Here is a 17,925-nt window from a genome sequence, read left to right on the forward strand (position 1 = left end):
CAACAACACATACCATTCTTCGTGGTAACCATTTTTTCTTGAGTATGACATTACGTAAGGCAAATGTCCATATAATATCCGGTCCTGTAAGGATTATTGATGGCTTAGGGAATGCCACAATTGTTTTACTAAATGGCACCACTTTGCATATTGAGGATGCATTGCTGAGCAATAGATCGAAGAGGAATCTACTTAGTTACAAAGATTTATGCCGTAATGGGTACCATCTTGAGACAATTGATGAGCAAAATAAAGAATTTCTTTGCATCACCTCTTATAAGATAAGCTAAAAGACCATCCATAAAAAGCTAAAAGCTTTAATTAAAAGATTATAATGTGTCCCTATTAGAGCTATTGAAGTCTACGTTACCATGTCTTAGAGATTGGTAAATCCCAATGAGTTTGGCCTTTGGCATGATCGCCTAGGTAACTTAGGAGCTACGATGATGCGTAAGATAATCCAAAATACTAGAGGATACCCTCTAAATGATAAAAAGGTTTTATTGGCCAAGGATTATACTTATGAAGCATGTTTACAAGGAAAGCTCATTACTAAACCTTTTATGATAAAGGTTAATCTTGAATCTATTTCATTCGTACAAAAAATCCAGGGTGATATTTGTAGACTAATACAACCAGCAAGTGAATCGTTCTGATATTTTATGGTGTTAGTGGATGTATCCTACAGATGGTCCCATGTTTGTCTATTATTTACGTGTAATGTTGCCTTTGCATATTTACTTGCGTCGATTATAAAGCTTCGGGCACATTTTCCTAATTATTCAATTAAGAACAAAAGGATGGATAATGCTGGTGAATTTACATCAAAGAGCTTTGATACATATTGTACTTCATTAGGAATCGAGGTTGAGCACTCGATTGCACATGTTCATACCCAAAAAGGATTGACAGAATCCTTGATAAAATGCATCCAAATTATCGGTCGCACTCAATTATTGAGAACAAATCTCAATTATACAGCGTGGGGTCATGCTCTTTCCATGTGACAGCACTAATTAGATTGCATCCCATTGCTAGCCTTCTACAATCCCCCATGCAGTTGGTTCTTGGTTATGAACAAGATATTTCACATTTACGTACCTTTGGTTGTGTTGTGCAAATGCTTGTAGCACTACCAAAAAGGACTAAAATAGGTCCCTAACATCATTTGGGCATTTATGTTGGGTTTAATTTACCGTCCATTATTAGGTTCTTGGAACCAACGACGGGTGATCTTTTTACCATCAGATTCATGGATTGTCATTTCGATGAAACAATGTTTCCATCAATTGGGATAACGAAGGCTTCTATTGCTTAGAAGCAAAAACCAGTTGAGATTTTCTACGAGAATGAGAAAATTTTATCCCATTTCGATCCAAGAACTCTTGAATGTGAAAAAAGGTGCAACGTATAATCCATTTACAAGATATTGCCAATAAACTTTCTGATGCATTTAATGATACTGCAAAGGTCACAAAATCTCATATTCCAGCTATGAATGCTCCAACTAAGATTGTTGTTCCTGAAGAACAAGCTAAAATGGATCAAAATGGTTAACGCCTGAAGCATGGAAGATCGATAGGATCAAAAAATACTATTCCTCAAAAACAAAAGCGAAGGAATCATGAATCGGCTCTAAAAAAGCTCATTACCCCTAAAGAGGCAAAAATTGCTCTAGAAGAGCCTATTGCCCCTAAAGAGGCACAAACTAATGAAAAGATCATCGACCTCAAGAATACTGAGATTTCCATCACATATTGTAATGAGATTTGGGATCGAAATTAGATAATCATCAATGATGCTTTTTCATTCTCAGTTGCTCATGAGATTATGAACGATGATTATGAGCCACAATCTATTATCGAATGTTGTTAAAGGCAAGATTGACATAAGTGTGAGCAAGCAATCCAGGTTGAATTGGCTTTTTTAGCTAAATGAGAGGTTTTTGGGCCTGTAGTTCGAATCACCAATAATGTAAAGCTTGTTGGATATAAGTGGTCTTTGTTCGAAAACGAAATGAGAAAAACGAGGTCGTGAGGTATTAAGCCTGACTAGTTGCCCAAGACTTCTCTCAGAGACCTGAGATTGATTATGAAGAGACATACTCACTTGTGATGGATATGATTACTTTTCGTTTCCTTATTAGCCTAGCAATTTCTAAAAAATTGAAAACGCATCTTATGGATGTTGTGACGACATATTTATATGGTGCATTATACTTTGATATTTATATGAAAATTCTCGAAGGATTAAAAATGCTTGAAGCATACACTCCCCTTAACTTATTCTCAATAAAGTTGCAAAGATCTTTATACAGGTTAAAACAATACGTTCGCATATGGTATCAACGCCTAAGCGAGTACCTAATTAAGGAAGGGTACAAGAATGATCCTATCTGCCCATGTGTATTTATTAAGAAATCAGAAATCAAATTTGCTATAATAGCAGTTTATGTTTACGAAATAAATTTGATTAGAACCAACTTGGAGACATTGGAATGGGATAAAACATATCTTTCGTTATTTTGAGGAACCATAGATTTGGGGTTATATTATTCCAAGGGTTCCACTAACTCTGGTTTAGTTAGATATGCTAATGTGGGATATAAATATGATTTATATAAGGCTCGTTCCCAAACCAGTTATTTATTTTGCTATAACGTCATTGTCATTTCTTGGCACTCTGCTAAGCAATCACTAGTAGTTACATCCTCTAACCACTCTAAGATTATCATTCTATATGAAGCAGGAAGAGAGTGTGTTTGGTTGAGACCCATTATAGCACATATTCATGATTCTTGTTGTTTAATACCAGTTATAAATTCTCCCACAATAATTTATGAAGATAATACTACTTGTGTTGCATAAGTTAGGGGAGGATATATTAAAAGAGATAGGACCAAGTATATCTCGTTGAAATTTTTCTATACTTACAAACTTTAAGAAAGTTGACGAGTTGACGTTAAACAAATTTGCTCCTCCAATAATCTTGCAAATCTTTTTACCAAATCATTGCCAACATTAACATTTGAAAAATTAGTATATGGTATTGGAATGCAGTGAGTTAATAGGATACAAGATTAATTTGCCCTTGAAGCGGCAAAGTACCAAATGCCCAAGAAGTGGCAATATGGCTCAATTAAGGGGGAGCAGATTATGGACTATGCACTACACTCTTTTTCCCTTATAATCGATTTTTGTCCCACGGGGTTTTTCCGAATTAAGCTTTTTAACAACGCAGTTTGAAGCATGTCCTATGAAGCCTTTGAAATGGTGCTTCATCTAAGGGGGAGAAATTATTAAGTGCTCTATATTTTTTTTCTTTCTATTTGGTTTTTGTCCCACTGGGTTTTTTTAGCTTAAGGTTTTTCATTGAGGTAGAATTTTAAAGTATTGTTTTCATGATACAATGGACATTCAAGGAAAAGTGTTATGAATAAATGAACGTGTCTATTGAATCTCCCAACCCTTCAAGTTCCATTCATAATCAATGTATATATTTATGATGGCTCATTAATATCTTCATTAATACTATGTAACCCCCACATCTATGTAACTTTATATATAGGGCTTTGTACTTGATGAAAAATTACAATCAATAATAATCAGAAATAATGAGAAATAAAATAGAAGAATAATAATCAGAAATAATGAGAAATAAAATAGAAGTTCTTCTCTCATGAGAAACGAACCAGAAGTTTTTTCTCAATTCTTTTCTCAATTATTTTCTTAGAATATCTTTCTTTATATTTTATATCAATTTATATATTAATAGTTAAATACTATATGAAAAAGTAAAAAATTTTCTTTCTATAATTTAAAGATTTTATTAAAAAAGTCAAAACCTAAACTACTCTGCTTGTCCAAAAATTTAAGTCTTTTCTTTTTTCTATCCTTGACTGCGGGTTTTACTCTCTTAAAGTAATTTATCTAGGTTTCAATTGTAAATAGTTTTCAATCAAAATTAAGTTTTTAAATATTTCATGTCTAAATTTTTTTGATTAATTTGATAATTTGGGTTCATAATTATAATCTAACTAATAAAAAATAGTATTGCATGTTAAATAATTTATTGAAATTATGGTTCTTTTTTTTATTTATTTTGAAGATATATTGCTTAATTACTTAATTTTTATATTTAACTTTATGTGGTTTGTGGATACTTATACTTAGTTTTGATTAATGAATAGAAAATTGTCATATTGTTAGTTGTTGAATCTGATAATTTACTATATAAAATCATATATTTTTTAATTTTAATATCTTAGTTTATGCTAATAAGTAGTAATTTTGGATAAATGATTGTTTTGTGACATATATTGAAAAAGATATGTTTAATAATATTTCTGCAGATGATATCATGCACCATTTTCAAAATATAAAAAATGATTGTGAACAATTATCTTAGATATTTTTATTTTTAAATATTAAATGAATGTACTGAATTTATATATTTTTTAATTTAATATTAAAATTTCTTATTTATAAATTTTAACATATTTATATTTTTAATAATTATTATTATAATTATTTTAATTATGACACCACTGAAAAAAATTTCTAAATCCTCCCCTTTATATGAGCATAAGTTATTCCTATGATTTTAATTGAAAAAAAAATTCATAACATACTAATTGAAAAGTAAAATTCATAAGATCTCATTTGAAAAAAAAATTAAAATCATAAAAGATATAAATAAAATTTGTCCATTAAAAATTTGAGAAGAGCTCTTTTAATTTGAAATATAGATCGTGACAAATTTTAATTTCCGCCGCAACTTTGCTCGAATGCTTGATAGAAAAAAAAAAAAAGGAAGAAATAGTAGTTGTTGTAATCAATTCATTACACTCCAACAAAACTAATTGGGATTGGGGATAAAATAGGGATGCAAATATCATTTTTTTTATAAGAAATGGATAAAGAATTTAAATTAGCACACATAATATGTTTTAAAATTTTATAGTATTTACATAAATTATCATTATCATTTTTTTATTTTATTTTTTTTATTTTGAATCATTTAACACTTTTTATTTTTGTATAAAACTAATTTGACGGCTTTGTAATTTGACGTTGAGTAATTAGAGTCCAATTGACTTTATCTGATCTACTCATGAGAATTTACCTTTTCTTTTTCTTAGCTATAATATATCCTACCTACATACCCAACTGAAAGAATTAAAAATTAAAAAGGAAATTTTAATTGTTTTTTTCGCCTCAAATCTTATCACCTTAATCTTGACTAGGGGGTGAGTAAAATCAAATCATATCAATTATTTACCTAAATCAAATATGATTTGCGTAAAACTGTTCGGTCTAATTGGTTCATTGGATTAATTGGTTCAAAATGTTTGGTCTAATTGATTTTTTCGTCGATTTTCGATTTTAAAATTTTTAAATCAATTCACCCAAAAAACTAAATTAATTTTTAATTTATATATCTTATATATATTAATATATATAATATGTTTTTAATATATCATAAGAAGAATTGATAGTAAACTTAATTAATAGTATACTTAAAATATATTAGTTTATTATATATACGTATAATCATAGTAATTTAATTTTAGTTATATATATTTATTTATTTATAAATCTGTATTAATATGAAATTATAAGTTCTATATTTTAAATGATATAACTTATATGTTAATATTATAAGATATGAGAGTAAATATTGCTGCATATTAATATGTTATAATTATTAAACTTTAATAATGTTTCATTATATAAAATGTTATGAATATATATAATTATATAACATCATATATTTATACTTAATTTATACATAAATATTATTAAAACTTATAATAAACTTTATTTGTATGATTACATTTAATAACTTTATTAATTATCACCTTAGTTTTTATAACATATTGTTTATATATTAGTTATTATTTATATAAACTTTGATATAAAACATTATAACATATAAGTAGTGTCATTAGTTTTATATACACATAATAAAGTAATATGTTATATATATTTATATAGATATACATATATTTAATTTATACATAAATATTTTTGTAATTTATACTAGACTTTATTTATATGATTATACTTAATAATTCGTTTAGTTATCACCTTAATTTTTATAACATATTATTTATAATTAGCTATTATATATACAAACTTTGATATAAAAATTAAAATATTATAATATATAAATTGTATCATTAATTTCATATATTATAATAAAATAATATATTATATATACCTATACTTAATTTATACATAATTTGTATCTATTATAATTATAGATAAAATTTATAAGTTTTAATATTATAATTTCTTAAAAAAAGTGATAAAATTTTGATCCGTTAGTCCAAAACTAAAACAACCAAATCAATTTTATATTTGATCAGTTTTGATGAGTTTTTTAAAAATATTTGATTTATTTGATCTTTAGATATGATAAACCAAACTACTCAATCCACTCATTTAGTCACTCCTAATAATGAATCCTACCTACATACGTCCTCTACATTTAATATCTATCCTTATTATTTTTGACTTTTCATTTCTTTTTTATCCTGCCTTCCTCAGCTTGCTCTTTCCACCTATACTTCCTATCCGGTCATCACCCAGCTCTGAACCAAAACCAAAAATTCAATCCACTGAAGCTTCGGAATCAGGCATCATGGCCCCAAGTTTGTATAAAGGCTTTCGAGCCGGTGGTGTTTCAGCTGTGGCTGATGGCAAAGATAAAGGGGAAAAGGTCGGGCAGCAAAAAAACACCAACAAAGGTCCAAAAGTTGGTCAGTTGTTGTATATGGCGTCTTCTCATCTTTTGTAAAGAACTTGGTGAAGTGTGAAAAGTGAATCACTTCGCTCATAGAGCTTACTGAGATCTTTGTTTTTTAATGTGGGACTGCTTGTCAAGGTTTTTTGGCGATTCAGCTTATGGTAAGTGTACTGAATCTGAGTTGTTTTTGATGGAATGACTGTCGCTTTAACCTTATATTTGATTCATGAAATAAATAAAAATGAAATAAAATAAAATAAAATAATTATTTAAAAAATAATTAAATAAAATATTAATAGAATAAAATAATTATTATGCAGTTTGACACGATAAATAAAATAGAATAAAAATAATTATTATGATTTATTATAATGTTTGATTGATAAAAATAATTTTAGAATAATAAAAATAAAAATAAAAGATAAAAATATTTTTTATTATATATTTTTTATTATATTTTTAAAATATTAATATTTTATTTAAAATCTAATCATTAACATTACAAAATATTAATATTTTATTTATAATTTAAAAATTATTATCATTATTTATTTGAAATTATTTTATTTTATATTAATAATTTATAATTTATTTAAAATATTAAAAATTGATATTTTGAATATTAATATTTTATTTATAATTTAATCATTACTATTAAAAATAATAATATTTAATTTATAATTTAAATGCTATTATGAATATTTATTTTTATTTCATTTTATTTTTAAATATTAATAAATTATATTTTGTTGATAATATTAATATTTTATTTATAAATTAAATATTATTATGATTATTTATTTTTATTTAATTTTATCTTTTAAATAGTAATAATTTATATTTTTATTTAAAATATTAATAATTGATCATTTAAATATTAATATTTTATTTATAATTTAATCATTAATATTATAAAAGACTATGATATTATGATTATTTATAAATAATATTTTATTTATAATTTTAATATTATTATGATTATTTATTTTTATTTTATTTTATTTTTTAAATATTAAAAATTAATAATTGATTTAAGATATTGTTAATTGATAATTTAAATATTAATATTTTATTTATAATTTAAATATTACTAAGATTAAAATATTAATACTTTTAATTAATTTTTAAATTCAAAATATTTTATAATATTATAATGAAAAACTTAAACTTTTTATTATAATAAGATTTATTTTTTCTCTACTTGCATTTTTTTTTTTTAATTTATATTTCACTTAATAATTTAAAAATTAATATTTAAAGTATTAATATTTATTTATAATTTAACTATATTATAATTCAATATTAACTAATTTTTAATTTAAAATATTAATTTTATAAGTTTAAGTTTGTAATTTTTAAAAATAAGTAAGGATATTTTAATCCAAAATATTTGGACTTTATTGTCATGGGTGTGGAATAGCTAACCAATACCATAGGAGAATATGATATTAGCTATTCCAAGTTTTTGTCAAGTTTTGAGGAATTGTCATTCTTCTTAAATGGCTATTCCTTCTCTCAAAAACAAACCAAATGAAAGGATAAACTTTTTAAAGGAATGGAGGGGCTCCAACCAAACATGCCATAAGTACTTTGTCTTTCCTAAGCTTGTGACTTGCAGTAGCACCTCGAATGAATATACAATTTTATGCTTTCAAAAAAATCAAAAAAACGTTTAAAAAGACAGAATAGCCTACTTCTGCGATGGTACCATTCTCTCTCTGGTTCTCACACATTCACAATTCATCTCTCCTTTTTCTTTATTTTCGTTTTGATTTTCTTATAATCGATTCACGCTTCTTTTTCAAATTGTCTCCTTAATTTCCCTAAATCGTTCAAAAGCCTAACTCTTTGATTAACCTTGGTAATTTTGCAGGAGACGTAGGGAGTGTATACTTTGGACCTAATCATCTGATGAAACCGCATCGGCTTTGTATGCCTCACCCTTTGGTCCTTGCCGATTAACTCCCATAAAAAAATAGATATTTTTGTTAATTCCTCAATCGTACTCAAACTTTCATGTAAATTTCTTTCTTTTCTTATTGATGATGTTTTCATTTTTCCTTTATTTAATGGAGCGTCCTCACAAAACGTAACTCGTTGAGCTAGCTCGGTTTCATTGAACTGATTATCTTCAACATAAGTTACAATTATCGTTATTTCTCATAAAATGTTGTTAACATAACTAACATACACCTTTCAAAAAACATCACTAACATTTATTGTTGTTAACAATTACTTTATTACTTAATTCATAGATAAAATATACTATCGAATTTTTTAAGTGCTCAAAATGATCTTCACATTCTAGTTATTCTCTTTGGTTTTTTTTTTAAACTCCGTTTTTTTTTTTTTTGCTGAAATTTGTATATGGTTCAAGCACATGGCGAGTGGCTAGAGGTTAACTGTGACCATTCAAAAATCAAAAACTAAAAATAAATTGGCTATGTAAATGCCTTGTGTTTTACATTGCGAATTTGGTTCGAGCTAGCGCATGCAGCCAAGCCGATGAACTCCTCCATGCAGATATTACTCAAGGCTTTTTGGGTTTTTAGAAACAGAAGGAAAAAAAAAAGTCTTGTAATAACCGCAAAAGTTTAAAAGAGAGAGAAACAAACATGAAAGAAGCTAGCGGAAGAGAAACTTAAAACATATATTCACCCATATCCAGAGTTCACATAATCAAACACAAAGAAACTAAGCCAAGCATTAACATAAAAGTACATAACTCAATAATGTGCGGAGCAGGTTAAGCTGCATTTCCAGTTCCCAGGCTTTGATTCCCAGCTGCAGAGTCTCCAGGGGAAGTGAAATTCCCGGGGTGAACCTTACTCTTCCCAACAATAGTACCACCTTTTCTCTCTTCAATGCCAGTAGTAGTTTCCCCTTTCCTTGCTCTCTCCTCTATTCTCTTCATCTTTTCCTTCTGGCGCTTGCGCATGAGATAAACCTCAGCACATCTAGCTCCAATAGAAGACATAATGGCCCTCTGAGAATAGAAAATTTTGTCTCAAAGTGTGTTTTGTGGGATGAAGAGTAGGAAACTTTCGATAAAGGAATTTATAGAGGTTAATGGGGGAGGGGTGTGGCTTGGGGAGATGAGGTAGCCATCATCGCTAATTCAAAATTCTAAGCTATTATACAGCATTATCTTAATGTTACAAAAGTCTAAGAATTAAGAAAAAAGAATCGGGAAAACTAGTGGTGTAGGCTGACCCTTGAGTGGGGGAACCCATAGCTAGATAGGGAGTTAATTTATTATTAGATAAAATATCTTTATTCCTTTTAAATTTTGAGTAAAATTATACAGAAGTTATTAGTTTTCAAAATGAATACTCTATCTAAAAAATATTTTTCATTGGACATTTAGATCTAGCTGTTAGTCAAAGTGTTTCATTAATTTAATGAAGTGATAAGGATAAAAAGATAATTTTATTTTTGATTAATTATTAAAATTATTATTATATAATTTTATTAATTTTTTTATTGATTAAGGAGAAAAACTTCCCTAGATGAGGAGCACCCGGTGCTCCCCTCCCTTGGGAGAATTGGCAGGACCCCTCTTTTCTTGGGGAGCTGGGGAGCACTGATCGATGTTTTTTTTTTAATTTTTTTAAAATATAATAATAATTTTTAAAATTAATAAAAAAAGAGGATTTTAGTTTTTTTAATCTCTTTTAATGGTGTTTACAATTTTGGAGAGGAATGTCTATTTTAAAATCTAATGAACTCACTTGAAATTTTAAGTAAAATTTAAAAAATGAGAGTATTTTACTTTTTAATTTTTTATCATTGTATCCTCCAATAACCCATAACTATATATGGCTCTTGCTTAGCTAATGGAGTTTTTATTGCATTAATAAAAGTTCATTAATATTCGAAAATAGAAAGTCCTCCCTTTACTTAGTTTAAGATGTACAATATAATTACAACACTTCAATTCATTAATAACATAGTGGACTGTTGTGCTTGTCTTAGTGGCCAAATAACATTTAAAGTCTAGGATGGCTACTCAAGACACCAACAATTTTCATTCAGTATATAGATTAACTATTTGACTTAATAATAAGTATATATATTTTTTATATTTAAAAATTTGGATTAAAATTCTTTTTTGAAATAAAAAATATTACAATTAACAACATATTTATTCAGTTAATAATGTTGTTTCTAATTGGTTTAATAGATTCAAGCTTTATCAGTGTCACAAAGAGGTGTTTAACGATTTTTTGTTGATTTTTATTTTTAAAATTTTCAATGTGATGAAACTGATATGAATAAAGTTGTATACTTAACTATTGCATTTATCTAAAGTACTTTATTGTACATTTATGAATATGATGGAATAAAATTGGAATTTATTTTTGGACCAATTCAAATAATTATATAAAAGAACATTAAAAAAGCTCTCTTGTTTTCAGTGACAAATTAACATCATAAACTATTTCTTCTACGAGTTTTAGTGAAAGAGAATTTTGATATATAATATACCTTATATTTATCTGTGGCTATATGTTAAAATGGTCATTAAAGCATTAAACAAGCCCTTCAATGACAATTGTAATTCGTTTGTCACTGATGTTGTTAGTTATTATCGACAACAATCATGAAAATACTTTATTCTTTACATAGAATGAAATTTATGGTACAGTGAATGAAATTTTTAATTGGGTCTCACCAAAAAAATTTACAATCCTTTTTCATTCTACGGATGTTAGTTAACTTTATTAGTGGATAACAAAATATTTAATTCCTAACTTTTTTTACCAAATTGCATGATTGTTATGATTGTTTCGTAAGGATATCATGTTTCATGACAAAACTTGAGATACTATTTAATTATTTAATCTCATTAAACAATGTACTGCAATTTGAGCGAGAACTAAATGGCCTAATATGATTGAGTCGTCAAAGGAAATCTTTCGATGTCCAACTAATGCAAATTATACAAAAAGGTAAAGCGATAAGATCAAATTTAGTGTGGGTAGCTCCACTAAGAGGGTAGCTTAAATTTAACGTGGAAAGAGCAACTTCTAGGAGTTCACGTGAGGCCAGAATAGGAGGAATATTACAAGGTAATGATGGGTTACTTAAAGTTATGTTCTCTAAGGTAATTGGTTAAGAGGATTCTTAGCAGAAATATTAACAATTAAAGAAGCTTTTCTTTTTTTGAAAAAAAAAAAAGCAGGCTCTCTCCATTGTACAAAATGATCTCAGATTTTGAATTGCTATAGCCCACAAATTGGATATATCAACCAAAAACTTAAAGTAATATCTCTGTACTGTAATAATAATACACCTAGATTGTTGTACAAGAGACATAAACATCGCAACCAAACAAAGGAATGCTCAACCATACAACTAATACAAAAATATCCAATCATCCACCAGAAGGCTGCACAGAAGGCTGTACAAAAGTCAGATTGGTCCATATAAAATGCAAGGGTCTTCCAATCGCACTTTTAGTGAGATCATCTTTATTTTAAAAAGATGCAACTACACGAGGACTGTTGGGTGTGTGTCTTTTCACTTGCACCACACACTCGATCGTCGAAAACCGTTCTGAGAAATACAATGCAATTAAGTGCGGAAACTTGTCACACTGAATAAATGTTGTTCGGGAAATACAATGCGAAATAGTGAACACAAAGTGGGCCCGCACAAATCCTAAAATATCGGCTCTGACAGGAATGCGCCCGCCACCACCCGTCTGTGCTCCAGATGCATGCTCGATGCTCCTGTGATCGCGTACGTGCAATCCGCGATCACTTCCGACTTCCTGACGGCCCGAAATGCGCCTCGGAAGTCCGCTGTCCCGTATCTCCAAAACCGTGCGTCGGATGACGAAACCGACGTCGTCGTTGGAACCGCAGCGCGTCAAAACCCCCGCGGGTAGCATCCCCGTCGAAATCCGGGTCGGTCGCCGGAGGTTGCCGGAATCCGGTAACCGGTCGTTCTCTCCGGGAACTGGTTTTCGGTCAAACTCGCACAAAACCAACGCGACCAGAACTGATGCGTTAGCCTCCTCTTGCGGTGCTCTCCGCGCCAACCGTTGCTTGAAATACCTCCCGGATCGGTGAAACCGAGCTCTCCAAGTTTCGGTCGCCGGAATCCCGCCGTCCGGCAACACCACTGCCCAAGACCGGGCTCTCCAAGCTCGCCTCAACACGCCGTGCAAGGATCCGCAGGCTGTGAGAATCACCTCCCTCACCGGAGAGAGATCCGAGCCCTCCAAAGGTAGCCCTCTCCTCTCTCTCTCTCTTTGTTTCGATTTGCACCCGAGAGCTCCACACCAAGCGAACGCACGAACCCCTCACCAAAGTCAAAATGGTGGGGTTACGGTGCGTCATAATATAACAAGGACTTCCTCAATATCTTAGTACCACTCTCGTTTAAACATGTTTAACTGTTGAATTTTGATGGGATTCAATATAGTAGTATTGGTATGATCACACCCAATTAGAAAAGGTTTTCTAATTTTCACAAATTTTCATAAATTTTGCATGATGTCAGTAATTTAATTTGTGAATAGAAAATAAGTCGAAGAATACAGTATTGTGTACAAACAATTCGACAAAGGCCACTTGACCAATGAGAAATGACTATTGCATATGAAAGAGTTTGAAAAATACAATTTGGTAATTGAGAATAACCCATGTCCAACGTGAAGCTAATAGTGATGCTAACATACTTGCAAAGGAGGATGTACAAAGAGCTGTAGAGCTGCTACAAGTGTTCCCATAAAATGACAAGCAATGGGACAACACGTCGCTGCAGGCATTGGTGTATACAGGTTGATGTTTTTGTCTAAGATAGCTAGACATCCCCAAGTCTAGATTTAATTAGGTGTTATGGAGTTACATATGTCCACTTACGGTCCTTATGTAATTAATAAGCCAATAAGCTTTAATTTAGCTTAAGGCATCTGGCAATAATAAAAACTGAATTTTCAAAAAAAAAATCACTAAAATCCATGTCACAAGGTTATTAGTGACATATTGACTTTTCTTTAAAAGATTAATTTTTTGTAGCATGCATATGATATATATATATATATATATGTATTTATACCATTATCATTTTTGTTATTGAATTAATAGTTCATATATAGATTTCATTTTCTTATATTTGTATTGTAAATGCTGCATATGATCTGGTGTTAATAATTTTTTGAATGATTAAATTAAAATAGCGAGAACATCTGATTGGCGAATGTCCTAGGAAGTACATTAACGATTCATACAGTCCATAAAAAATGTAAACAAAAGTTTATCCATCAAAAATTTGAGAAAAGCCCTTGTAATTTTAAATATGGATCACTTTTCAAAAAAAAAATTTAAATATGGGTCGTGACAAATTTTAATTTCCACCCCAACTTTGATCGGCTGTTTATAAGTGCTTGATAGGAAAAAAAAAAAAAAGGAAAAGAAATAGTAGTTGTAGTAATCAACTCATCACACTCAAACAAAACTAATTGGGATTGGGGATAAAATAGTGATGCAAATTTTTTTTTTTTACGAGATGGATAAAGCATTCAAGAATTAACACACATAATATTTTTTAAAATTTTATATTATTTACATAAATTATCGTTATTTTTACAGTATTCTTTTGATTTTGAATCCTTTAGCGTATTTTTTTATAAAGCTAATTTGACGGCCCTGTAATTTGATGCTGAGTAATCAGAGTCCAATTACTTATCTTATCTGCTCACGAGTATTTACCTTTCTTTTTTTTAATTTTAGAAATTCTTTCTTTTTCGGAAAATCACACATATAAAAATTTTTAAAAACTATTCATTTTTTCATCAGGAGTTTTAAAAATTATTCTAATATATTATAATTATGACTATTTTCTTCAAGCCTAAGTGGAATTAATTAAGGTTGTTTGTCTTGAAAATTAAAGAAGAAAATATAATAAGGTTTTTTTTCTCAAATCATATTATTAGTACTCATTTTAGTGCTTCTCTTTGGTTAACTTTAAACGTCCGCTTTCCTTTTTTGTTAGATGGGATTTGCAATTTCTTTTTAAAAATGTAAAGAATATATAGAAGTTAATTATAATCATTCAAAAATCAAAAGCTAAAAATAAATTGACTCTGTAAATTGCCTTGTGTTTTGCATTGCGAATTTGGTCAATGGGAAGGACCAATAATCCCAAAGCTGGTCCATAACCTAGGTAAGGGGTTAATTTTTTTTTCTTTTACCCTTGTATTCTCCATTAAGCCATAGCTATGGCTCTTGCCTAGCTAATGGAGCTTTTATTGCATTAATAAAATTTGGATTAAAATTAAACATATTATATCATTGTACTAACAACATGTTTATTCAATTAATATTGTTGCTTCTAATTAGTTTAAAAGATCCAAGCTTTTTCAGTGTCACATAGAGGTGTTTAAGGATTTTTCCTTGATTTTTATTTTTAAAATTTTCAATGTGATGAAATTGAAATATATATATATCATTATCATTTTTTATTATTGAATTAATAGTTAATATATAGATTTCATTTTCTTGCATTTGTATTGTAAATAGTGCATATGATCTAGTGTTAGTAATTTTTTCAATGATTAAATTGAATAAGCGAGAACATCTAATTGGCGAATGTCCTAGGAAATACATTAACGACTCATACAGTCCTCAATTACTCCTTCATAACTGAATTAGTGGCTTTCATGCATGGCGAATTAGAGTATCTCAACTACTTCGCGCATGGTTGGTCTTGCATCGTTGTCTTCCTCAACACATGGCAGAGCTACCGTAATAAGAACCTGCATCTCAGCCCCATCATATATCCCTTCCAGCTTAGGATCTATTATCTCTTGCCTCCATGTTTCAATCTCTCTGGCTTTTTCCGTGTCCTGTTCTCTTGCCTATGTACCTAATGGTTTTTTGCTCTGTTGGACTTCCGCCAACTGCTACATTGAGTCCCATTGCAGGGCTTCTTCCAGTTAATAGCTCCAACAGAACAACCCCATAGCTATAGACATCCACTTTGAAGGTGATAGGCAGATTGAAAACCCACTCAGGAGCCATGTAACCTCTGGTTTTCCTTTAATCCTTGAGACTTTCGAATCTTTAACATATATCGCCTCTATTTCGCAGCCAGGACAGGCTGAAATCTGACACTTCAGGCTGACAATCAGAGTTTAAGAGAATGTGCTGAGGCTTTATGTCACCATAGAAAACCAACTCTAAGCATTCTTCGTGTAAATAAGCCAGGCCTTTTGCAGTTCCCACAGCGATTTTGAATCTCTTTTTCCAATCAAGTGCTTTGGAAGAAAAGTTTTCTGCTGGGAATCCATGTTCCACACACTCATACACCAAAAGCCCATGCTTTCCCTCTACACAATAGTCCCACAAGTCTATCAAGTTCTTGTGATTAAGCTTCCCAATGTTGTTTACTTGTGCTAAGAATATAGCTTCTGCTTGGTTAGCATCAATATTGAGTCGCTTGATTGCTGCGACTCGATCATCAAACAATTTGCCTTAGTACACGATTCCCCTGAACCTCTTCAAATCTTTTCCTTGAAATCGTTGGTTTCTTTTTTCAACTCATCATAGGTGAATTTTCTGAAGCCTTGCCCAGAAAAAACATGGCTTCCCATCCAGCATGAATTATGGTGGTTTCTACTAAAGTAACACCATCCCATGACAATGACATGAAACTCGAGGCCTCCGACCACATAGGCAGCCACAGACCAGAGGGCCAACATTAATGCCTCACTTCCCTGCCTCTTGGTATATTTTCGGTCCTGCTGCTCAACTCTCTGGAAGTATTGTAACTCAAAATCTTGAACATTATTGTTGTGAAAGGCGGCAGTGGACTTGGGCACTTTCAAATAGAAATGAGCGATCAAACTTGGCGAATGATGCCAGCTTAGCACTTAGCAGTTGCATCTTAGGATAACGATAAGTACTGTCTGATTCTGATATTTATCTGAATTGGAAATCTTTGGAATTGCACATCTGTAAGCATAATTTCTCACAACCCCCGATGGTGACGTTTGGATACATATCGTAATCGTAGCCATAGAATTCGATATGGTGGAGTGTCAAGAAAGCGACTTCGGTTTGACTACATGAGAGATGAAGATTTTCTGGTTCACAGCAGAGGGACCAATCCGTCCGATCCTTCATCTTATATCCTGGAATGCAAGAGCATTTTCTGTTAAATCAGGAATATAGATCCATATACCGTTTGGTCCGCATGAAATATCCATAAAGGAGGCATAGTTGAATGAAGGCTTGCCATGAAACAGCCCATGTTTCTTCCTCCTCATTTAGGCTATACAGTCGAATATTGCCATCAAAATCCATCTGCAATATTCTTTGAATCTTTGAGCCATAATCAGCTAAAATTATTATTGTGAAAATTATGAAATTATCTTTAAAGGGTTATCCAAGATTTTACATAATCAATAGAATAAAGAAAGAAAGAAATCAACCACATTTATAACAACACAAGAATTTACATTTATATGATTCGACTTTTTTAAAAATCTACTTAAAAAAATAAAAAAATTACAAAAACAGTCTCAAACTCATTTAACGGTTGAAGAGCAAGCAAGGTATCTGTCGGTGAATCAAAGCTTTGCCATATTATAAACCCTTCCAGATAAAGAGAAGATTACCGCTACCTTTAAGTTTCAAACACGTTGAGGACAGCGACACGGTCTTCGTTTCCCAAACAGGGATCTAACCAGCATCTTTTAGAACAAGATTGCCAGATTTCAGCGGGGAGAGCTTTGAGCGTCTACCATTGACTGGTTGGTCCCGGTCTGGCATCCAAACTATGGTACAATGCCTAGAACTGCAAGATGGTTTATTGAACCATATAGCGAACGAATAAGTATTCAAGCTAACAGGGTAAAACCTAGCACTGAAAGTGCCATCTGCTGAAGTCAAGGCATCCCCTCTCAACTGTACTAATTGAGATGAGCCCTCACTTAGAACATCACATGAAGATGAAAGTGGAAAAAATAAAACCAAAGACACGAAGACGAGTGCAATCAATGGTGCAGCCATGAAATTTTTGTGAAGACAATTGATGGCAGGGAAAGGCTTGGCAGTTGGAGTTCTTCATAAAGAGAAAGAACATAAAATAGAGATAAACTTCACTGCAATTTCATTAATAGCTGATACATTTTTATATTACACAGCAACTGATTTAAGTTAA

At 30.4% G+C, this 17,925-nt stretch overlaps 1 pseudogene; it reads right to left on the reverse strand.

The window, feature by feature from the left end:
• Window positions 1–15,290: 15,290 nt before the first annotated feature.
• Window positions 15,291–17,774, reverse strand: LOC110429065 (putative receptor protein kinase ZmPK1; annotated as a pseudogene).
• Window positions 17,775–17,925: the final 151 nt, after the last annotated feature.

Source organism: Theobroma umbraticum, unplaced genomic scaffold (assembly GCF_002168275.2).
Source record: "Theobroma umbraticum cultivar Fairchild unplaced genomic scaffold, ASM216827v3 scaffold_44.0, whole genome shotgun sequence".
In the NCBI taxonomy this organism is placed as follows: domain Eukaryota; kingdom Viridiplantae; phylum Streptophyta; class Magnoliopsida; order Malvales; family Malvaceae; genus Theobroma; species Theobroma umbraticum.